Source organism: Pleurodeles waltl, chromosome 8 (assembly GCF_031143425.1).
Source record: "Pleurodeles waltl isolate 20211129_DDA chromosome 8, aPleWal1.hap1.20221129, whole genome shotgun sequence".
In the NCBI taxonomy this organism is placed as follows: Eukaryota; Metazoa; Chordata; class Amphibia; order Caudata; family Salamandridae; genus Pleurodeles; species Pleurodeles waltl.
The window spans coordinates 1,436,775,061-1,436,797,805 of NC_090447.1; positions in this window are offsets into that span (position 1 = coordinate 1,436,775,061).

Below are 22,745 nucleotides of genomic sequence, written 5' to 3' on the forward strand. Positions count from 1 at the left end.
CCCAGAATCCTTTGCAAAGCTCAAAAATTGGCTAAAAAAACACATGTTCCTCACATTTCTGTGGCAGAAAGTTCTGGAATCCGAGAGGAGCCACAAATTTCCTTCCACCCAGCGTTCCCCCACGTCTCCCGATAAAAATGATACCTCACTTGTGTGGGTAGGCCTAGCGCCCGCGACAGGAAATGCCCCAAAGCGCAACGTGGACACATCACAGAAAACAGACCTGTTTTTAGCAAAGTGCCTACCTGTAGATTTTGGCCTCTAGCTCAGCCGCCACCTAGGGAAACCTACCAAACCTGTGCATTTCTGAAAACTAGAGACCTAGGGGAATCCAAGGAGGGGTGACTGGCGGGGCTCGGACCAGGTTCTGTTACCCAGAATCCTTTGCAAAGCTCAAAAATTGGCTAAAAAAACACATGTTCCTCACATTTCTGTGGCAGAAAGTTCTGGAATCTGGGAGGAGCCACAAATTTCCTTCCACCCAGCGTTCCCCCAAGTCTCCCGATAAAAATGATACCTCACTTGCGTGGGTAGGCCTAGCGCCCGCGACAGTAAACGCCCCAAAGCGCAACGTGGACACCACCAAAATTTTGGAAGAAAACAGAGGTGTTTTTTGCGAAGTGACTACCTGTAGATTTTGGCCTCTAGCTCAGCCGGCACCTAGGGAAACCTACCAAACCTGTACCTTTCTGAAAACTAGAGACCTAGGGGAATCCAAGGAGGGGTGACTGGTGGGGCTCGGACCAGGTTCTGTTACCCAGAATCCTTTGCAAAGCTCAAAAATTGGCTAAAAAAACACATGTTCCTCACATTTCTGTGGCAGAAAGTTCTGGAATCCGAGAGGAGCCACAAATTTCCTTCCACCCAGCGTTCCCCCACGTCTCCCGATAAAAATGATACCTCACTTGTGTGGGTAGGCCTAGCGCCCGCAACAGGAAACGCCCCAAAGCGCAACGTGGACACATCACAGAAAAAAGACCTGTTTTTAGCAAAGTGCCTACCTGTAGATTTTGGCCTCTAGCTCAGCCGCCACCTAGGGAAACCTACCAAACCTGTGCATTTCTGAAAACTAGAGACCTAGGGGAATCCAAGGAGGGGTGACTGGCGGGGCTCGGACCAGGTTCTGTTACCCAGAATCCTTTGCAAAGCTCAAAAATTGGCTAAAAAAACACATGTTCCTCACATTTCTGTGGCAGAAAGTTCTGGAATCTGGGAGGAGCCACAAATTTCCTTCCACCCAGCGTTCCCCCAAGTCTCCCGATAAAAATGATACCTCACTTGCGTGGGTAGGCCTAGTGCCCGCGACAGGAAACGCCCCAAAGCGCAACGTGGACACCACCAAAATTTTGGAAGAAAACAGAGGTGTTTTTTGCGAAGTAACTACCTGTAGATTTTGGCCTCTAGCTCAGCCGGCACCTAGGGAAACCTACCACACCTGTACATTTCTGAAAACTAGAGACCTAGGGGAATCCAAGGAGGGGTGACTGGCGGGGCTCGGACCAGGTTCTGTTACCCAGAATCCTTTGCAAAGCTCAAAAATTGGCTAAAAAAACACATGTTCCTCAAATTTCTGTGGCAGAAAGTTCTGGAATCTGGGAGGAGCCACAAATTTCCTTCCACCCAGCGTTCCCCCAAGTCTCCCGATAAAAATGATACCTCACTTGCGTGGGTAGGCCTAGCGCCCGCGACAGGAAACGCCCCAAAGCGCAACGTGGACACCACCAAAATTTGGGAAGAAAACAGAGGTGTTTTTTGCGAAGTGACTACCTGTAGATTTTGGCCTCTAGCTCAGCCGGCACCTAGGGAAACCTACCAAACCTGTACATTTCTGAAAACTAGAGACCTAGGGGAATCCAAGGAGGGGTGACTGGCGGGGCTCGGACCAGGTTCTGTTACCCAGAATCCTTTGCAAAGCTCAAAAATTGGCTAAAAAAACACATGTTCCTCACATTTCTGTGGCAGAAAGTTCTGGAATCCGAGAGGAGCCACAAATTTCCTTCCACCCAGCGTTCCCCCACGTCTCCCGATAAAAATGATACCTCACTTGTGTGGGTAGGCCTAGCGCCCGCGACAGGAAACGCCCCAAAGCGCAACGTGGACACATCACAGAAAACAGACCTGTTTTTAGCAAAGTGCCTACCTGTAGATTTTGGCCTCTAGCTCAGCCGCCACCTAGGGAAACCTACCAAACCTGTGCATTTCTGAAAACTAGAGACCTAGGGGAATCCAAGGAGGGGTGACTGGTGGGGCTCGGACCAGGTTCTGTTACCCAGAATCCTTTGCAAAGCTCAAAAATTGGATAAAAAAACACATGTTCCTCACATTTCTGTGGCAGAAAGTTCTGGAATCTGGGAGGAGCCACAAATTTCCTTCCACCCAGCGTTCCCCCAAGTCTCCCGATAAAAATGATACCTCACTTGCGTGGGTAGGCCTAGCGCCCGCGACAAGAAACGCCCCAAAGCGCAACGTGGACACCACCAAAATTTTGGAAGAAAACAGAGGTGTTTTTTGCGAAGTGACTACCTGTAGATTTTGGCCTCTAGCTCAGCCGGCACCTAGGGAAACCTACCAAACCTGTACATTTCTGAAAACTAGAGACCTAGGGGAATCCAAGGAGGGGTGACTGGCGGGGCTCGGACCAGGTTCTGTTACCCAGAATCCTTTGCAAAGCTCAAAAATTGGCTAAAAAAACACATGTTCCTCACATTTCTGTGGCAGAAAGTTCTGGAATCCGAGAGGAGCCACAAATTTCCTTCCACCCAGCGTTCCCCCAAGTCTCCCGATAAAAATGATACCTCACTTGCGTGGGTAGGCCTAGCGCCCGCGACAGGAAACGCCCCAAAGCGCAACGTGGACACCACCAAAATTTGGGAAGAAAACAGAGGTGTTTTTTGCGAAGTGACTACCTGTAGATTTTGGCCTCTAGCTCAGCCGGCACCTAGGGAAACCTACCAAACCTGTACATTTCTGAAAACTAGAGACCTAGGGGAATCCAAGGAGGGGTGACTGGCGGGGCTCGGACCAGGTTCTGTTACCCAGAATCCTTTGCAAAGCTCAAAAATTGGCTAAAAAAACACATGTTCCTCACATTTCTGTGGCAGAAAGTTCTGGAATCCGAGAGGAGCCACAAATTTCCTTCCACCCAGCGTTCCCCCACGTCTCCCGATAAAAATGATACCTCACTTGTGTGGGTAGGCCTAGCGCCCGCGACAGGAAACGCCCCAAAGCGCAACGTGGACACATCACAGAAAACAGACCTGTTTTTAGCAAAGTGCCTACCTGTAGATTTTGGCCTCTAGCTCAGCCGCCACCTAGGGAAACCTACCAAACCTGTGCATTTCTGAAAACTAGAGACCTAGGGGAATCCAAGGAGGGGTGACTGGTGGGGCTCGGACCAGGTTCTGTTACCCAGAATCCTTTGCAAAGCTCAAAAATTGGATAAAAAAACACATGTTCCTCACATTTCTGTGGCAGAAAGTTCTGGAATCTGGGAGGAGCCACAAATTTCCTTCCACCCAGCGTTCCCCCAAGTCTCCCGATAAAAATGATACCTCACTTGCGTGGGTAGGCCTAGCGCCCGCGACAAGAAACGCCCCAAAGCGCAACGTGGACACCACCAAAATTTTGGAAGAAAACAGAGGTGTTTTTTGCGAAGTGACTACCTGTAGATTTTGGCCTCTAGCTCAGCCGGCACCTAGGGAAACCTACCAAACCTGTACATTTCTGAAAACTAGAGACCTAGGGGAATCCAAGGAGGGGTGACTGGCGGGGCTCGGACCAGGTTCTGTTACCCAGAATCCTTTGCAAAGCTCAAAAATTGGCTAAAAAAACACATGTTCCTCACATTTCTGTGGCAGAAAGTTCTGGAATCTGGGAGGAGCCACAAATTTCCTTCCACCCAGCGTTCCCCCAAGTCTCCCGATAAAAATGATACCTCACTTGCGTGGGTAGGCCTAGCGCCCGCGACAGGAAACGCCCCAAAGCGCAACGTGGACACCACCAAAATTTTGGAAGAAAACAGAGGTGTTTTTAGCGAAGTGACTACCTGTAGATTTTGGCCTCTAGCTCAGCCGGCACCTAGGGAAACATACCAAACCTGTACATTTCTGAAAACTAGAGACCTAGGGGAATCCAAGGAGGAGTGACTGGCGGGGCTCGGACCAGGTTCTGTTACCCAGAATCCTTTGCAAAGCTCAAAAATTGGCTAAAAAAACACATGTTCCTCACATTTCTGTGGCAGAAAGTTCTGGAATCCGAGAGGAGCCACAAATTTCCTTCCACCCAGCGTTCCCCCACGTCTCCCGATAAAAATGATACCTCACTTGTGTGGGTAGGCCTAGCGCCCGCGACAGGAAACGCCCCAAAGCGCAACGTGGACACATCACAGAAAAAAGACCTGTTTTTAGCAAAGTGCCTACCTGTAGATTTTGGCCTCTAGCTCAGCCGCCACCTAGGGAAACCTACCAAACCTGTGCATTTCTGAAAGCTAGAGACCTAGGGGAATCCAAGGAGGGGTGACTGGCGGGGCTCGGACCAGGTTCTGTTACCCAGAATCCTTTGCAAAGCTCAAAAATTGGCTAAAAAAACACATGTTCCTCACATTTCTGTGGCAGAAAGTTCTGGAATCTGGGAGGAGCCACAAATTTCCTTCCACCCAGCGTTCCCCCAAGTCTCCCGATAAAAATGATACCTCACTTGCGTGGGTAGGCCTAGCGCCCGCGACAGGAAACGCCCCAAAGCGCAACGTGGACACCACCAAAATTTTGGAAGAAAACAGAGGTGTTTTTTGCGAAGTGACTACCTGTAGATTTTGGCCTCTAGCTCAGCCGGCACCTAGGGAAACCTACCAAACCTGTACATTTCTGAAAACTAGAGACCTAGGGGAATCCAAGGAGGGGTGACTGGCGGGGCTCGGACCAGGTTCTGTTACCCAGAATCCTTTGCAAAGCTCAAAAATTGGCTAAAAAAACACATGTTCCTCACATTTCTGTGGCAGAAAGTTCTGTAATGTGGGAGGAGCCACAAATTTCCTTCCACCCAGCGTTCCCCCAAGTCTCCCGATAAAAATGATACCTCACTTGCGTGGGTAGGCCTAGCGCCCGCGACAGGAAACGCCCCAAAGCGCAACGTGGACACCACCAAAATTTTGGAAGAAAACAGAGGTGTTTTTTGCGAAGTGACTACCTGTAGATTTTGGCCTCTAGCTCAGCCGGCACCTAGGGAAACCTACCAAACCTGTACATTTCTGAAAACTAGAGACCTAGGGGAATCCAAGGAGGGGTGACTGGCGGGGCTCGGACCAGGTTCTGTTACCCAGAATCCTTTGCAAAGCTCAAAAATTGGCTAAAAAAACACATGTTCCACTCATTTCTGTGGCAGAAAGTTCTGGAATCTGAGAGGAGCCACAAATTTCCTTCCACCCAGCGTTCCCCCACGTCTCCCGATAAAAATGATACCTCACTTGTGTGGGTAGGCCTAGCGCCCGCGACAGGAAACGCCCCAAAGCGCAACGTGGACACATCACAGAAAACAGACCTGTTTTTAGCAAAGTGCCTACCTGTAGATTTTGGCCTGTAGCTCAGCCGCCACCTAGGGAAACCTACCAAACCTGTGCATTTCTGAAAACTAGAGACCTAGGGGAATCCAAGATGGGGTGATTTGTGTGGCTCGGACCAGGTTCTGTTACCCAGAATCCTTTGCAAACCTCAAAATTTGGCTAAAAAAACACATGTTCCTCACATTTCTGTGGCAGAAAGTTCTGGAATCTGAGAGGGGCCACAAATTTCCTTCCACCCAGCGTTCCCCCACGTCTCCCGATAAAAATGATACCTCACTTGTGTGGGTAGGCCTAGCGCCCGCGACAGGAAACGCCCCAAAGCGCAGCGTGGACACATCACATTTTTTCATTGAAAACAGTGCCTACCTGTAGTTTTTGGCCTGTAGCTCAGCCAGCACCTAGGGAAACCTACCAAACCTGTGCATTTCTGAAAACTAGAGACCTAGGGGAATCCAAGATGGGGTGACTTGAGGGGCTCTGACCAGGTTCTGTTACCCAGAATCCTTTCCAAACCTCAAATTTTGGCTAAAAAAACGCATTTTTCACACATTTCGGTGACAGAAAGTTCTGGAATCTGAGTGGAGCCACAAATTTCCTTCCACCCAGCGTTCCCCCAAGTCTCCTGATAAAAATGATACCTCAGTTGTGTGGGTGGGCCAGGTGCCTCCAACAGAATAAGGCCCAAAACTTGTAGAGATACAGGGGATAGTACTGCGAGTTTATAAGGACATATTCTTTTATACATCTTTCGACTGACTCTGCTTTGGGGACCCACATACGTGAGGTGTCATTTTATTTGGGAGACTGAGGGGAACACTGGGGAGTAGGAATTTTGTGCTGGAGTGGTGATCGTACGAAGAAAAGTCAGGAAAATATGCTTTTTTTAAGCACATTTTGAGGTTTACAGAGGAGTCTGGGTAAGAAAATGTTGGGGGATCCACGCAAGCCACTCCTCCCTAGACTCCTTGGGGTGTCTAGTTTTAAAAAATGTCTGGGTTTGGTAGGTTTCCCTAGATGAAGGCCGCACACAGGACCAAAAACATAGGTGCCCTCTCCCCCCCCAAACACAGGTAGTTTTGTAATATATCGTTTTGATGTGCCCACATACGTCCGTGATGTGCCAAACACTAAAATTTTGAAAAGAAACACACTTAGGTTATGTGAAAAAGACCCCTCACCCACCAACCAAGTTGGTGGCATGCTTCATCATCGGGGTCCCACCTGAGGCACCTAGCGTGTCATAGGTGTGCTGCGACGCCTGATTACAGCGGAGCAGGTTTGGTCATTTTTACCACACATACTGGTTGGATTTGGCACGAGGGTGAGTGATGGTTCAGTGGATCAAATTTTACTAACAAGAGCTTTCACAAAAATGAAAAGCACTGTTAGTAACTGAAAGGCAAAAAACTGAACCAATGACTCACAGCTCGTGAGCTGTAAAGCCGCGACAAGGCACCAACCGCTTTACAGTCCATTCACACAACTTTCATACATGACACACACAAGGCCATTCACACCGCCAGCCACGGGCCCAGCACATTACAACACTCACATCGACAGACAGCGCCACTCAAGGGCCCATCACTTACATACGCCCACATGCCTGATACAACAATCACACCAGCTGATGGGAGTGTGTGGACTGGTGTTTGGCTGGCAGTGTGTTGCAGTAGCCAACATCAAGTCAATATGTACAGTCTCAGCCAAGCCCCACTCCACACACAATGGCATCATATTTTTTTTTTTTTTTTTAAACAGAGGAACCCCTAACTAAGTAGAAAGAATTACAAAACAACAAACACAAAAGCTCTAACTAACAACATGACAGAAATGCTAACCATGAAACTAAACACATGAAAATACAAAACAGACATGAGTTTACACTCATGGTTGTTCCCAGAAATTCTTCTGGGTGTGGTAATTCTTAAAACAAGCACCGACACACAGCCCAGGCTTTGAAGGACAATCTGGGCAGTACATTCGAGACTCCCTCCGGATACCTCTTCGAAAACACACTCTACATTTCTTAGCTGGAAAGTCTTTTTTGGGTGTGGGAGGAATGTGCTCAGCAAAGTGGCGATCTTTCAATCTAGCCACATCCTCCACCACTGCTTCTCTAGGAACTCTGGCCTGTTCCACCACAATAAGGCTCTCTATCACTGACTCCTGAAATTTCACAAATGTCATCTTTGAGTCTGGAGACCTATCCCTAAACACAATAAAAGCATTGAAGGTTGCTAAGTGGAAGAGGTGAAGTGCTAACTTCTTATACCAAACATAAGACTTACGAATAGCAGTATAAGGTTCCAACCTCTGGTCAACTCTATCTACACCTCCCATGTGCTTATTATAATCTAAAATGCACACAGGTTTGCGCACTTCAGCAACCGGGCCCCAAACAGTCACAGGGGAAGTACTCTCATCATGGATGGTACTTAGCATGTAGACATCCCTCTTGTCTGAAAATTTCAAAGCTAGCAGCTCCTCGTTCCGCAAGGCACAGCACTGTCCCCTCTCAAGTTTTTTACAGACAAGCTCCCTTGGATAGCCTTTCCGGTTAGAACGGATTGTGCCACAAGCAACTGTGTCCACTCTAAACAATTCCTTGAACAACTGCACACCAGTGTAGAAGTTATCTACATACAAATGGTGACCTTTGTTGAACAGTCGTCTACCAAGATCCCACACTATTTTCTCAGTAACTCCAAAAGTGGGAGGACAACCAGGGGGGTCAATATTGGAATCCCTACCAGTGTACACACGGAAACTATACACATATCCTGTCCTACTTTCAGACAGCATATACAATTTAATTCCATATCGTGCCCTTTTGCTAGGAATGTACTGCCTAAAAACCAAACGACCCTTGAAGAGGACCAAAGACTCGTCCACACTTATCTCTTTGCCTGGAACATAGACCTCCGAAAACCGATCTACAAAATGATCAAGGACAGGCCTAATCTTAAAAAGACGGTCAGAATCTGGGTGATCTCGTGGCAAGGCTAATGCATTGTCAACAAAATGCAGCATCCTAAGAAGAAGCAAATACCGATTACGACTCATGGTAGCTGGAAATATAGCTGTTGCCATCAAGGGACTAGTAGACCAATAAGAAGCCAGTGACGGCTTCCTTATCAACCCCATCAAAAAAGTCAAACCCAAAAACTTTTTTAGCTCCTCCAAATTTGTGGGAATCCACTGGGCAGCTCTAGAGTGTGGCCTAAGTCTAGCAGCGTTGTCCCTCAAATGCTGCTCCGCATACAAATTAGTCTGCTCAACAATCTCTTCCAAAAACACATCATCCATGAATAACTCAAAGAAATTGATAGGCATAAAGTTCTCTGTATTGGCGTTACACCCCGGGAGACCAGTAAAGGCAGGCAACTCTGGCTGCTCCATGTTTGGGGCAACCCAGACATCAGGTCTTCTAACGGGAAACCTTTCAGCCCCAGGTTGCTGCACTCAAAAAGCATACCAACCACCTGCTGAGCGGTCATCCTGCGGCTAGCCATGATCTCTCCTGCTAAAATTAACTGGACAAATTCACCACCAACAACCAGCACTGTGTAAGACAAGTAACAAAGTGTAGCTTTGTTAGTAAGAGTTACAAACTCAAAAACTATACCGCTCACTTGCCTGAAAAAGCTTGATTCACCAGCAACTACACAGCAATCACCAATGATATCCCACTAAAAAGAAAGAAAGAAAGGCAAATTAGAAATAAGACAAAACAAATATCATTGTGCACAAACCTAAGGACAATTTCACACACAATCCTGCATTTAGTACACCCCCTACAAACATGTCATTCATGCATGGCAACAATACTCCTTTGGAGTAAATTGTTTTTACTTACCTAAAACATGCAACTGTGCAAACTGCAGGTCAACCACCGCCAAAACCGCAAGGAGCCACAGCAAATAAAGCAAAAGCTTTGAACTAGAACAAAAAGGAGGAAAACATTTTTTATCACAAATGCAAAGACTTCTTCAGTTGACAAACACCCCACCATCAAACATTTTAGAAATTGGTGCCTAAGTGGATTCTGCCATAGGGGCAGATGGGCCTACTAAAAAAATAGGCCTGTCTGCCCCAAGGAAGCCAAAAAATACCTTTAGTACTGTGTGCCCATGGAGAGCGACCCTTGCCAAAGGGGACAGCCCTCAAACAAAAAAAACACACACAACACTATCCCTGGTGCCTAAGTGGCTTCTGCCCCCTTGGGGGCAGGTGGGCCTAAGAAAATAGGCCCATCTGCCCCCAGGGGGTGTAGAAATGGCCAACAGGTCAATGCCCCCCTTGGGGGGGCGCCCCGTGACCAAGGGTCGCCCCCCCCACAAAAATAAACAAATAAAAAAAAATTCCCTGGCGTTCTAGTGGTTTCTGCCCCCCTTGGGGGCAGATCAGCCTAAAAATAATAGGCTGATCTGTCTCCAAGGGGTGCAGAAATGGCCTGGGTACATGTGCCCCCAAAGTGGGGGGCGACCCTTGCCCAAGCCCCCCCCATCCACTAACACACACACACACACACACACTATCCCTGGTGTCTACGTGGCTTCTGCCCCCCTTGGGGGCAGGTGGTTCTAGAAAAATAGGCCCATCTGCCCCCAGGGGGGGCAGAAATGGCCAACAGGTCAATGCCCCCCTTGGGGGGGCGCCCGTGCCCAAGGGGACGCCCCCACACAAAAATAAACACATAAAAAAAAATCCCTGGCGTTCTAGTGGTTTCTGCCCCCCTTGGGGGCAGATCAGCCTAAAAATAATAGGCTGATCTGTCTCCAAGGGGTGCAGAAATGGCCTGGGTACATGTGCCCCCAAAGTGGGGGGCGACCCTTGCCCAAGCCCCCCCCCATCCACTAACACACACACACACACTATCCCTGGTGTCTACGTGGCTTCTGCCCCCCTTGGGGGCAGGTGGGTCTAGAAAAATAGGCCCATCTGCCCCCAGGGGGGGCAGAAATGGCCAACAGGTCAATGCCCCCCTTGGGGGGGCGCCCGTGCACAAGGGGACGCCCCCACACAAAAATAAACACATACAAAAAAATCCCTGGCGTTCTAGTGGTTTCTGCCCCCCTTGGGGGCAGATCAGCCTAAAAATAATAGGCTGATCTGTCTCCAAGGGGTGCAGAAATGGCCTGGGTACATGTGCCCCCAAAGTGGGGGGCGACCCTTGCCCAAGCCCCCCCCCCCCATCCACTAACACACACACACACACACACACTATCCCTGGTGTCTACGTGGCTTCTGCCCCCCTTGGGGGCAGGTGGGTCTAGAAAAATAGGCCCATCTGCCCCCAGGGGGGGCAGAAATGGCCAACAGGTCAATGCCCCCCTTGGGGGGGCGCCCCGTGCCCAAGGGGACGCCCCCCCACAAAAATAAACACATAAAAAAACATCCCTGGCGTTCTAGTGGTTTCTGCCCCCCTTGGGGGCAGATCAGCCTAAAAATAATAGGCTGATCTGTCTCCAAGGGGTGCAGAAATGGCCTGGGTACATGTGCCCCCAAAGTGGGGGGCGACCCTTGCCCAAGCCCCTCCCCCATCCACTAACACACACACACACACACACACTATCCCTGGTGTCTACGTGGCTTCTGCCCCCCTTGGGGGCAGGTGGGTCTAGAAAAATAGGCCCATCTGCCCCCAGGGGGGGCAGAAATGGCCAACAGGTCAATGCCCCCCTTGGGGGGGCGCCCCGTGCCCAAGGGGACGCCCCCCCACAAAAATAAACACATAAAAAAACATCCCTGGCGTTCTAGTGGTTTCTGCCCCCCTTGGGGGCAGATCAGCCTAAAAATAATAGGCTGATCTGCCCTCAAGGGGGGCAGAAATGGCCCTAAAAGACATGCCCCCCAAAGGGGAGCGACCCTTGCCCAAGGGGGGGCGCCCCCCCATCCACTACACACACAATCCCTGGTGCCTAAGTGGCTTCTGCCCCCCTTGGGGGCAGATGGACCTAAAAAAAATAGGCCGATTTGCCCCCAAGGGGGGTAGCAAAGGCCAACAGTTCTCTGCCCCCTTGGGGGGGGCGCCCCTTGCCCAAGGGGGCACCCCCCCCACATAAATACACATAAAAATAAAAAACCCTGGTGATCTAGTGTTTTCTGCCCCCCTTGGGGGCAGATCTGGCTAAAAAGTAGCCAATCTGCCCTCAAGGGGGGCAGAAATGGCCCTAAAGGACATGCCCCCCACAGGGGAGCGACCCTTGCCCAAGGGGGCGCCCCCCCATTCACTACACACACAATCCCTGGTGCCTAAGTGGCTTCTGCCCCCCTTGGGGGCAGATGGACCTAAAAAAAATAGGCCGATCTGCCCCCAAGGGGGGCAGAAAAGGCCAACAGTTCTCTGCCCCCTTGGGGGGGGCGCCCCTTGCCCAAGGGGGCACCCCCCCCAACATAAATGCACAGAAAATAAAAATCCCTGGTGATCCAGTGGTTTCTGCCCCCCTTGGGGGCAGATCCGCCTAAAAAGTAGGCCAATCTGCCCCCAAGGGGGGCAGAAATGGCCGTAACAAATTGCCCCCACAAGGGGAGCGACCCTTGCCCAAGGGGCCGCTCCCCGCAAACAAGAAACCGTAAAGAACAACAACAAAAAAAAATCCCTGGTGTCTAGTGGGCATTCCTGCTGCCCGATCGCAATGCGATCGGGCAGCAGGAATGCTCAAAGAGACACCGGGGGAAAGGAAAAGCCTTTCCTTTCCCCCGGTGCCTCTTTAGCCCAAACCCCCCACCCACCGGGAAGAGGAACTCACCTCTTCTCCGTTCGCCGCACAGGAAGCAAATGGCTTCCTGTGCGGCGAAATCCCCATAATGAAGTCAGCGCGCGATCGCGCGCTGACGTCATTATGGGGGGGTGGGGGGGTCGGGGGTGGAAGGGGAAGGGCTTCCCCTTCCATCCCTGACTTTGGGGGGGTGGGGGGAAGCACACAGAGGGAGCGAGAGCGCTCCCTCTGGGCTGTGTGCCGAGGACGTAGTGGTTACGTCCTCGGCACAGCAGCACTGTGCCGCGGGACGTAACCACTACGTCCGCGGCACAGAAGGGGTTAAGAAACTAAGAAACAAATCATTTGTATGCAATAAAAAAGAGAAATGCCGAGTTATCCCCTGCCATATCATGGCAGCACCTTGTTAAAAGGGAATCTAAAAATGAAATTTTCCTATCTTAGTAACTGTTGTTATTATAGTAATCTACCAATCATTTTGGGGCTCTTGGATTTAATGATGTCAATTATTTAGATGTTATCAGAACCAACAGACATGTCACATAATTTCCTGGGTAGATTAGGGTTCAAAGTTCAGATAATGCCGTTTCCTGTGCTGTCATTGAGGTCAAAGGATGTTTGGTGTCACTTCCTTTATTCATGGTATCTTGCAAACCCAATGTCGGCCGGAGGCGCTTCAAATCTTGGTATCAGCAGGAGTAGCATGCTTGTTCCTTTTTTGCACAAAGTCATTTTACTTGTCATGGCCTTCAGGCGGACTGTCTGCCTGCACAGGAAGAAAACACAGAGTGGCAAAATTGGTCTGACAGAGGGTGGATGTGTTCAGCCTTTGGTGTGTCATCACTGGCCCAGAAGCCCTTCAAAACGTGGTGTCTGCACGAGAGCTCTTTCTCTTGCTACTACCTTTCTATAAAATGCACTTTTACAAGACGCTTTACCTTCCTGTTGACTGTCCATCCAGGAGACATTGATTTTCTGACAGACTCCCCCACGTGCTCAGCAAGTAATGCAGAACAGTGAAACAGGACTGACAGAAGGGGCAGGTCTAATCCCTACTGCACAATAGTTGGATCAAGCCTACAAGACACAAGCTGTCTAGTTGTCATTGTTAGGTCAAGCCTTACGCACAAGCTGTCTGGTTGTAAAAGACCTTTTGTGGGCTTACCAATAAACTATAGAGGCGTACTACCTGCCCATTGCTTGCTATTGGATGGTTTTATTGTCACTCTCATTTGCTTTCTTCCTATTTGATGGCTATCCTTGTTTTAGCTTGTCCATCTTGTGTTTATCCCACGTCTGGAGTATAGACTCTTTATCATCTGTCTAACTGGCTGGCATTTATTACTAGACTGATTTTCTTTTTGTTAAGCAATCGTGAGAGTGCACGTGTTTTAGAACTCTTTCCTAGCCCACCCCTTCATGCTCTTTCCTGTTCTTGTGTGCTTCTTCTCCACCTCTTGTATTGCTGTCACTTTCATGTGCTTCTTGCACTCTCATTTGTTTGTCCTCCTGCCGTCCTAGACTCTGTGCTCTTCTCGTAATGTGTTCTTCTCTCCCACCCTCCATTTTTTTTTTAAACTTGTGATTAGTGAAATCGTTATTTTGTATTTACTGACCCAAGTAGTGTACATCATTTTGGATGAGTTTATGAAAACACGAAAGCAAATACGTGTGCGTCATTCCACTGGTGCGTGCATTCTGTCACATGCATGTAAATACATCATCACGCATGCAAGTTCCTTTTGAATGGCATAACTGCTAGGAGTGGTTGCATCATTGCACCTTTATTTATTTTTTGCTGAAGCTGAATAGGGCCAAGACAATGTATGACACTGTAGAGCATCGTCAAAATCCACTAGCAAAACCAAAGTGGGACCTATTGGTTTTGCCAATGCTTGTTTTCCCAGTGGCCCTTCAAAAGCTTAGTGCCCACAGGTGTAGTATGTTTGCTAAATGTACCCTTTGCACACACCACTTTTACAAGACAGCCTACGTCGCTGCTGAATGTTCACCCTGGATGCCATGAGCTCCATCAAGACCTTCCCCTTAAAAGAAGAAGAAAATCAGGGTGGTGAAACAAGGTTGAGAGAGGATTGTGTCTCCATGTATTCAATGTTGTTTTATATTTCTTGGCCTCCATGCCATAGCTTTTCCCCACAATGGCCTTAGTTGCACACAGCAATTCTCTGGGATGGCATCCAGGAGCCTCCAGTCACAAATAGAAGGAACTTGCTGCCAGAAAACAAGTAAATGTGTAAACAAGTAAATGTGGCCTCACCGCCCTGTAACTTCTAAAGATACTCATGAACCACCAGAGGGAATTCTGTGACCTGAAAACCTGGAGCAGCACGCACTTTCTTCTACCTTAACTCTGTGGAAGTGAGATGCAGGTGCACCCAAATATGCGCAACACAAGGTTCCATGGGCATACCCATCTAGAAAGGGGAAGCAGGAGGCTCACCGGGGCCCTGTGGATCAACCAGACATCAAAACATCAGTCCATAGGGCCATGCAGGGACCACTGCCTTCCATACAAGGAAAGACACAGGAAAATCAGGAGCCCCACTGGAAAGAATTGCTAGGCCTCTCTGGCTTAAACACGATTGAACAATGAAGCCTTTATCGGGCCTGAATGCATGTAATGCAGTGATGCTATTGTTCTTATTTCGTGATATTAATATTGAGTACTCAAAAGCTTAATTACCAAGTTCTTACCTTACTTAATGGTACTTATTTTATCGACCCCAGAAGCATAAATGTCTGAATGGACCCAACAGAATTTGAACACATGAGCATATTACCATAATGGCACCAATAACCAAGGCCACTAGAATAATGTGATTCTGCTGCCGGTGGTGTTTTTCACATAATTATAGGATTGTTCCATTTGCCACATAACCATCATCTACTGCATAATTTGCAGATTTTAACCAAAAAACGGGATGCTGATAATACCATGGTGCAAAGGTGCCTGCGTTGGCGCTAGGCACCAAATTGTATGCTGGCGCTGGCTGAAAGGACAGGAATGCACCATAACTCACAGATACAGTGCATTCCTGCCCCTTTAAATTGGCAGCCAATAGACTTACAGTGCTGTCAAGCACCAATTCTTTGTAAATATGCCTCATACCATCCACTTTCTATCAGTTTTCACAAACTTTAAGTGGAAACTTTTAAAAATGAAGATAGAAGAGTGCAAGCAGAGACTGAAATATGCAAAAGTGAGTGCAGGTTGGGACCACCCACTTATCCAGATCCCTCCCTAGGCAGGGGATAGATCACAAAAAACAGCCCCAGCTATACCCCTCTCCCTCTATTGATATGCTGGTTTGTTAAAAAAAAACTAAACAATCCCATCCTTGGTGAATGGTTGGGCAGGAAACTTTGCTCATGCCCCCTTTCTAAAAGAGACTCTCTTGCCTTGTCGAAAGGAGGGGGTATATTTTTCTTTCGTAAAGAGCGTTGCATAAGAATTTGAGAAGGTTACTGAGCCTGACTTCCCACCTTGTTCAATGGCAAGGGGAAAATCCTAAATCGAGGCAGTTTTAGTTAATAGCTGCCCCAGATTTATGTTACCTTCCCTGCCTTGCCTAACATCTAGTAGGTATCCTTTTTTATCCTTCCTCAGCCCCTGCTTGCTGGAACTATAATTCACAGTTTAGACTGGACCACACTCCAACCATTGTATGTAGTATTTTTTAACAAACAACATGATGGATGGAGTTTTGAAACTTTTTACTCATCCCCAGTCACAGATCTGGGTTTAATCCATTGTTATTTTGCTTGCCACGTCACCCCAGTTTGGACCCAGCTATATGCAAATCAGTCTTGACCCTACTCCCAATAGGAACAGTCCAGCCCGAACTGCCAAGCTGGGTCCTCGCTGGACAGGATTCAAGCATCCTGGGACCAGTTTCAGGGTATCACCCTTCACCCGTGATGGTCTCAAGGCGCTTGAGGCAGAGGGAGCTGCTTCTGCGCAAACAGCCAGGTATTGAGGAGTCTCCTGAAGGTCACTAGGTCCTTGGTCTCACGTAGGTGGATGGGGAGGGTGTTCCATGTCTTGGCAGCGAGGTAGGAGAATGATCTGCAGCCTGTTGTTGTCCTGTGGATGTGTGGAATGATGGCGAGGTCGGCGGAACGGAGTTGACGGTTCGGGGTGTAGAAGGTGAGTCGATCATTGAGGTATGCCTGTCCTGCATTGTGGAGTGCTTTGTGGGCGTGGGTGAAGAGTTTGAATGTGATCTTTTTGTTGATGGGGAGCCAGTGTAGGTCTCTGAGGTGGGCTGTGATGTGGCTGTGGTGGGGGATGTCGAGGATGAGGCGTGCGGAAGCGTTCTGTCTCCGTTGCAGTCTTTTCTGGAGAAAGCCCGTGGTTCCTGTGTAGAGAGCATTGCCATAGTCTAGTCTGCTGCTGACGAGGGCCTGGGTTACCGTCCTTCTGGTTTCAGTAGGTATCCACCTGTAGATTTTGCGGAGCATGCGGAGGGTGTTGAAGCAGGACGATGAGACGGCGTTGACTTGTTGGGTCATGGAGAGCGATGAGTCAAGGATGAAACCCAGGTTGCATGCGTGGTTGGTGGGCGTTGGTGGGGCTCCCAGCATGGACGGCCACCAGGAGGCATCCCGGGCAGAGGGGGTGGGGCCGAGGATGGGTACCTCTGTCTTATCTGAGTTCAGCTTTAGGCGACTGTTCTTCATCCAGTTGGCGACGGCCTTCATACCTTTGTGGAGGTTGGTTTTGGCGGTGGCGGGGTCCTTGGTGAGGGAGAGGATCAGCTGGGTGTCGTCAGCGTATGAGATGATGTTGAGGTTGTGAGATTGGACGATGTTGGCGAGCGGTGCCATGTAGACGTTGAAGAGTGTCGGGCTGAGGGAGAAGCCCTGTGGTACGCTGCAGATGGTCTTGGTGGCTTCAGATCAGAATGGAGGGAGGCGGACTCTCTGGGTTCTGTCGGAGAGGAAAGAGGTGATCCAGTCCTGGGCTTTGTCACAGATCCCTGTGTCGTGGAGGCGTGTGCGCAGGGTGTGGTGGCAGATGGTGTCAAAGGTGGCCGAGATGTCAAGGAGGATGAGGGCTGCGGTTTCACCTTTGTCCAGGAAGGTCCTGATGTCGTCGATGGCAGCGATGAGGGTGTTCTCGGTGCTGTGGTTGCTTCGAAAACCAGATTGGGACGGGTCCAGAGTGTTGTTTTCCTCAAGGTGGTGGGTCAGTTGCCTGTTGACGATCATCTCGATGACCTTCGCTGGGAATGGAAGCAGGGAGATGGGCCGGTAGTTTTTGAGGTCCTTAGGGTCCGTCTTTGGTTTCTTGAGTAAGGCATCGATCTCAGCATGCTTCCAGCTTTCCGGGAAGGTGGCGGTCTCAAAAGAGCTGTTGATTATCATAAGGAGTTGGGGGCGATGATGGAGCTCACTTTGTTGTAGATGTAGTGCAGGCAGGGGTCAGATGGTGAGCCGAAATGAATGGTGTTCATTTCTTTGGTGGTGTCAACGTCGTTGACGTTTGTCCATGAGAGCAGGAGGTTGGTGTGGTTGGGGGACGGTGAATCGGAGGTGTTGGCGACTGCTTGGTGTTGAAGCTGTCGTGGATGTCTGCAATCTTGTGGTGAAAGAAGGTGGCGAGGGAGTCGCAGAGGTCTTGCGAAGGTGGGATCTTGTTAGTGCTGGAGCTGGGGTTGGAGAGTTCCTTCACGGTGTTGAAGAACTCTTTGCTATTGTGCGCATTGTTGTTGATACGTTCCTTGAAGGAGGATCTCTTTGTTGTCCAGATGAGCTGGTGGTGCTTGTGGATGGCATTCTTGAGGGCCGTATGGGTGGCTGGTGTCTGTTCCTGGCACCACTTCCTCTCGAGTTTTCGGCAAGCCTGTTTGAAGGTCCTTAGGCCGATGGTGAACCAGGTGGCCTTTCTGACGGCGCGGTTGTAGGAGGGTTTCTTGATCGGGGCGAGAGCGTTGGCGCAGTTATCGATCCATTGCCTGAGGTTGCGGGCGGCTGTGTCGGTGATGTCAGCTGGTGGGGCTCGGGCGAGGGCAGAGATCGGCTGGTCGTTGGTGACCTAGTTCCAGCTGAGGTGGGGGATCGGTTGCAGGTGGTGGTGAGTGGTGGGTTTATCGAAGGTGAAGTAGATGCAGCGGTGGTCAGTCCAGTGGAGTTCGGTGGTGTGGCTAAAGGTGATGTGGCTGCTGGCAGAGAAGATGGGGTCGAGCGTGTGTACAGCGGAGTGGGTGGGAGACCTGACGAGCTGTCTGAGTCAGAGGTTGGCGAGGTTGTCGAGCAGGGTGGTGGAGTTGCTGTCATTGGTGTTTTCGAGGTGGAAGTTCAGGTCTCCGAGGAGGATGTAGTCTGTAAAAGCAAGGGCTTGAGTGCTGATGACGTCGGCGATGGAGTCACTGAACTGAGGTCGAGGTCCGGGGGGTCTGTAGATGAGGGTACCTCTGAGGGTGGTCTTGGGATCGATGTGGATTTGGAAGTGCATGTTTTCGGCGGTGCTGAGGGTTTCTTCGGTGTTGGTTGAGATTCTGATGGTGTTCCTGTGGACGATGTCGATCCCTCCTCCCGGCCTGTTGGTGTGGTTTCTGCGGGTGATCTTGTAGCTGTCTGAGATGGCTACGTTGATGTCGGGTGCTGAGGATGGGTTCATCCAGGTCTCCGTCAGGAAGGCGATGTCCGGAGAGGAGGAGTTGAGAAGGTCCCAGAGTTCGATGGCGGACTGAGCGGGTGTTGAGAAGGATCATCTGAGGTGGTTGCGTCCGGTTCTGGCGGGTGAGCTGGTGGCTCAGGTGGTGAAGCTGCAGCTCCGGCAGGAGAAGGGTCCGTGGGTGAGCAGGGAGAGGTAGATCTTACAGTAGTGAAAAACAAATGTAGGTGGTTTTTAGTACCAGGGCATGTACAATTTAAAACCACGTCTTGCTTTTTAAATACAATGTACACTGCATTATCGGGTGCCTATAGTCTACCATAGGGGTGACATATGTATTTGGGAGGAAGGTTTAGGCATGGCAAAATGTTTATTTCGCAAAATTGAATTCGTAGTTTAAAACTGCCCTGCTGGCTCCATTGGCAGGGCTGAGACATGTTTTAAAGTGCCACTTTAGTGGGTGGCACCATGAGTGCTGCAGGCTCAATAGTACCATTTAATTTACAGGCCGTGGGAACAAGCAGTTCCATATAAAAATAAGTCAAATGTACCAATTAGGTGGAAGCCAATTTATTATGTTTTAAGGAGAGAGCACTAGCAGTTCAGCTAGAGCTGATCAGCAGTGGTATATTGCACAGAATCGTACATCCAGCAAAAACTGATTCAGAAAACAGAAGGGGTGAAGACAAAACGATTGGGGGAAGACCACCCCAAAGATGTCAGTTCTAACAATGGATCAGACAGAAAATTCTGCATGGGGCTTACTTTCAGCATCACAACAGACAACGTTTAAGGTAGGGTTTCCTATGCAGATTTTAAGGTGAGTCAATAAATTAAATGGCAATGCTAGGAGGGGTTGTTTCTCTACCTCCTAGTCATTCTAGCATTGGTTTTACATATTTACATATAAACCACCAAACATGACAGCTTGTCAGTCACTGCATATGCATCGGAAGCGTTCATCCTGCCATAAAGCCATTTATGATGCAGTTCCTGCAACAGAACATTATGGTGGTCATTATGACCCTGGCGGTATTATAACCTCAGGGCCAAATCGGCGGGAGCACCGCCAACAGGCTGGCGGTGCCTCCCGGTGTATTTTGACCGCGCGGTAGTGCCGCGGTCGCACCGCCGGGGCCGGCGGTTTACCGCCACAATGGCCCCGGCAGATGTAATCCGCCAGGGCAGCGCTGTTTGCAGTGCTGCCCTGGGGATTACGACCCCCCTACCGCCAGCCTGTTTCTGGCGGTTTACACCGCCAGGAAGAGGCTGGTGGTAAGGGGTGTCCTGGGGCATAGCAGACAGTGAAAAGCGCGACGGGTGCAACTGCACCTGTCACACGGCCGCAACACCGCCGGCTCCATTAGGAGCCGACTCCTATGTTGCGGCCTCATTGCTGCCGGCCCAGCGGGAATGTCATAATGGGGGCCGCGTGAGTGCGGCCGCATTGGCGGCCGCACGGCGGTTACCGCCGCCCGCCAAGGTCGTAATGACCCCCATTATGAGCATGGAGTGGGAGGCGGCGCCACACTGCAATGAGATAGTCAACAAGCAGTTGTACCAGGAGGATGGATTCCATCTAGGCCTGTATTCCTGCCCCCTGTCTGATCCATCTGTTGGGCTCTGTATTGTTCGAAGGAGATGGGGAATTCCTGCATGAAGTCTGCTCTGTGTAGGGCTTCAGAAATGGGTATCACACTGGAGTAGAATGAGGAGGCCTCTTTCGGGACTTGGGCCCATATTTATACTTTTTAGCAGTGTATTTGCGTCATTTGCTGCCACAAAAACGGCGCAAACTGTCAGAATATAATTGTAATTTTCTTAGTTTGTGCCTCTTTTGCGTCAAAAAACGTCACAAATACAGCGCTAAAAAAGTATAAATATGGGCCTTGGTGTCACAGGGCGGGCGATACCTGCTATCAAATTAGGTATTTCCTTTGGAATCCTATGAGAGGGAGTTCCAGCCCCTGGTGTAACAAAGAGTAAACCTTTATACTGTAATATAAGAACCCACGTTTCACATCATAATCAAGGAAGTTTAGATCCATGCTCAACACTTGAGAGGGAACCACTCCTACACCCCTGGTGCCATATAATGGGGATTCTCTTCAGATCCCTGTCTACCAATGTCACAGAAGCAATGCCTCCAGTAGTCCCTTGTGGCACAGGAGCGTCGACCCTCGCTATGACAGTCCCTGTTGTCTCGCTAGGGGATTACTTTCAGCCTCTTGTATGTTAGGATGGGATGCTTGATAGCTCCTTGAATCAAACAATAGAATGATTCCTAAACCCTTCAGTTTCAGAAGTGGTGACGAAGCAAAGGGATCACTGATATGGAATTTAAAAGAGGGAAATAGAGGGAAAAGGAAAACGTTTCACAGAAATGTGGATAATAATAAAATAGACATGCACCTCGGAAACATAGGAAGAAGCAGGTTGCACAGAGATATGGCACAAAAAGACTGAGCACCTCGGTGTGATACATTCAGGTGTTCTCATGCAGTAGCGTTTTATAGCCAACCCTATTGTCTTAAACAATACTTTCACCTGAAGCGTGAATTTTAAAAGCTGGTGTTTGTAGCAGTGTGTTCCTGTGTAGACACATTTGATGACTTCTTGACCAAGTTTCTCTGTTTCACAAAACGTAGCTGGTCATTATGACCTTGGCGGTCATGTTACTGCCAGGGTTAACGTGGCAGTATCACCGCCGACAGGCTGGGGGTAATGACTGCCAAATAATGACCATGGAGGTGATCCCTCCCATAGACAGCCAATGTACCAAACCAACCGCCAGCGCGGTACGAACACTGAACACAACTGTAGCCATCTACAGGCAGGTGGAAGACAAGGATCCACCCACCATATTATGACATAGCACACTGCCAGGATTTCTGAGGCGGTAGCAACGACACCAAAAGCCTGGCGGAAACACATCATATAAAAGGAGACACTCACCTCCAGGGACACACAGGAGTCAGCGGCCGCCATGGAACCTGAACTGTAAGTCTTCCTGATGGTGTACCATGCCTTGGCCGTCCTGGAGCACCAACGCTGATGAAGACCACAACGGTGAGTACAGCCGCCTAGCACACAAGGGAGGGAGAGAGGGTGGGGAGAGTGACACACACATGCACAACACATGCCATACACAGACACCACACACCCAGAACCAGCTGCAGAGTAAAACAAAAGTAACAGAACCCCGGAGCAAAGAAAGCCAGGACACGTACACTGTTCCAACCACTGTATTCCTGTTGGATGAATATTAAAAATACAAAAACATACACAACTGCATATATATATATACATGCAGGCCCGAAGGCCAGTCCAAAGTGACAAATGCCCACAGGGCAAAGTCCAAGCCCCAGCTTGACACCTGACAACATCGGGACTCCACTGTTCAGGGGCATCATGTTAGAAATGGGCTGGAACTTCAGGGGGATTATCATATAATTGGAAGGGGGGATCCTTGCCCACTGGTTCTGGAGGGGGCTCCTTGCCCACTGGTTACTGAGGGGGCTCCTTGCCCACTGGTTTCTGAGGGGGCTCCCTGCCCACTGGTTCTGGAGGGGGTTCCTTGCCCACTGGTCACTGAGGGGGTTCCCTGCCCACTGGTTCCTGAGGGGGCTCCTTAGCCTCTGGTTCGGTATGGGGCTCCTTGGGCACAGTTTTGTGAGGGGCCTCCTTGTCCTTGGTTTTGGGTAAGGCCTGCTTGGGCTCAATTTTGGCTGGGGCCTCCTTGTCCTTGATTTTGGGTGGGGCCTCCTTGGGCTCAGTGTTGTCAGGGCCCTCCTTGGATCTGGGTGAGGCCTCCTTGGGCTCAGTT